This window comes from Callospermophilus lateralis, chromosome 17 (genome assembly GCF_048772815.1).
Source record: "Callospermophilus lateralis isolate mCalLat2 chromosome 17, mCalLat2.hap1, whole genome shotgun sequence".
Taxonomy (NCBI): Eukaryota; Metazoa; Chordata; class Mammalia; order Rodentia; family Sciuridae; genus Callospermophilus; species Callospermophilus lateralis.
The window spans coordinates 12118122-12120501 of NC_135321.1; positions in this window are offsets into that span (position 1 = coordinate 12118122).

The window sequence follows — 2380 nt, forward strand, 5'->3', positions numbered from 1 at the left end:
ATGATTTTAGGGTGGTGACTGTGTGTGCATGCATGTGTGTGTGTGTGTGTGTGTGTGTGTGTGTGTGTGTATGTTTGAGATTATCTTATCGAACAGGAAAAGGAAATGAATTAAACTACTGCATCAACCTCGTTTACATTTTAATTGCTCCTAATTGTAAATTCCAACTTCTGGTTTCTTCCGTCTTTCCTCTTCCTTCATCTCAATTCCTCGCCTCCATCCCTTCTTAACATTCAGGTGCTGGTCAGTTGTGTAGCATTTCCCATCCATATCTACCCCATACAGCTACACACACACTGGCTCACCCCCACACAGGTGCATGATCCTGCTCATGCCAATAGGCAGGCAGGCCCAGAGACCAGCTAACAGAATCACGTCCCTCCTCTGTTTCTGGGGCTCAATCTCATCTGTACATTAAAGTTTTTGAAAAGGTTGAAAACTGAAACAAAACAGACCTTGTCCAATATATCTAAAAAGGAATTAATTTCAATGTAATGCAAAACAACAGTATTAGGTTCAAGTGCTACAATTAGATTGTCACAAAAACACAGCAAGGAAAAGTTTTGATTTCCAGCCAATATAATACATTGATATTAAGCTAGTGTTCCTTTCATAGCTGAACAAATGAAAACAAGGACAATTATGCACTATCTACAGACTCACAGGAAAAATGACAGTAGATCTCAGAAGTAAGCTTCTGCTTCCAAGTATGTGACATGGTTGTCCTCCCGAGACCCTTGAACACTTCAAATTCTGCTCTCCAAAACCCCTCCCCCTCCACACATCCCACAGAGCATGTATTCAAAGAGCACTTCAATAGAACCATCCCCACATTCTTAGGGAGAAGGAAATGAAGCATAATTGTAATAATCACTGACCAAGAAGAGACACACATACTGAAATGCATGCCTGTAAGTTGTCCAGGTGCTCTATAACTGGAAACTTTCAAAGTGCTATGGAATCCCCCCCAAAAAAGTGGGACGAGTTCTCCATAGAAGCCTGGGAATACTTTGCAGAGAAGCTGTTCTGAAAGTTTGGGCAGGTGTTTTGTAGGCAGTGTAAAGGGGGAATGTCGCTCTGGGGATTGGCAGGTGTGAAGAATGCAGCAGGAAGTGCATGGTAGTGCGGGGGCCCAAGGAGTGGATCTGCTGAGGGGTGGGGGGGAGGCAAAATGGGTCCCATGTGCTAGCCTTAGAGTCTGGACTGGGGCTAGGGTCTGGACAGCCACAGGTGGTCTTTAAATAAATATCTTAAGGAGTAGGTTGGGCTTTTAGAAAAATGACATGGCTCACTATTTGGTGAGGAAAAGGGCTGGGGAACGTGCTGGAAGACCACTACCATGGACTAGTGACTCCTGTGTGGAGGAAACACCTGTGCTGGAGAAGAGGGAGAGAGAAGGGCCGGCAGAGGACTGCCCACACAGGCAGGAGGAGCAGGAGGCCAGGATCATTCTGAGCGCACCCTCCAAATTCATAAGAAGCTAATATGAGGAGACACCCTGGAATGGGGAAGGTCATACATTCCACTGGAGAGGCGGGGAGCATACCATACCAAGTGGACCTGTAACAAGGACAGCCAGGGATGTTTGGACATATAGGTAGGCCACTCAGTGAGTAGAGGCTCTGGCAGGAGAGGCTGGGAGTCATCAACATCCTGATTCCAGGAGAGTCTATGAGAATGGATGAAACGACTCGGAACATGTGGTTAGTGGAGATGCCCAAGGACAAATTCACCTCATTAATGGGGGGGATCCCCTATATTTAAAGGTAGTAAAAGGAAGAAAAAAGAGACTGTGACCCAGCAATCAGGGACGTACTGGGAGAACTGGGAGGTGTGTCTGGGGGAGGTCCATAATACACAGCATCATTACACACAGTTGGAAACCACCGGGAAGTTACAGGGGAGGAGAAAGCAGTCCTTGGTGGGGGGTCAGCAGTGCCCTCCGCACAGGAGCACAGAGCTAAAGGCTGAAGAGGGGTACCTGGGGAGTGAGGAACTAATTTAAGTAACTAAAGGCCTACTGTGGCTACAACCTAAGGGGGAGGTCGGTGAAGAAGGATTTGGTGGCCCAGCAGGTGGGGGGGTGGGGGATACCAGGGATGTAACTCAGGGTAGAGCGCTCGCCTAGTGTGCTGGTCCGCAGGAGGCACGAGTTCAGTCCCGGGTACCGCAGGTGGAGGGGGGCGGGGCGGTTTAAGTTGAAGGGAAGTGATCAAGGAGGAAAATGAGAAGACGAAGGGAGGGAGGAAAGGAAGCAAGGAAGGGAAGGTACAGTCTACCAGCTGCTGCCGCAGGAGACCGGCGTTTGTGCTGGAGGTAGTTCAGACCCGGCACTTCCCTAGAACTTGCCCCAAGGCGCCACAAAATTCCCGGGAAGCTC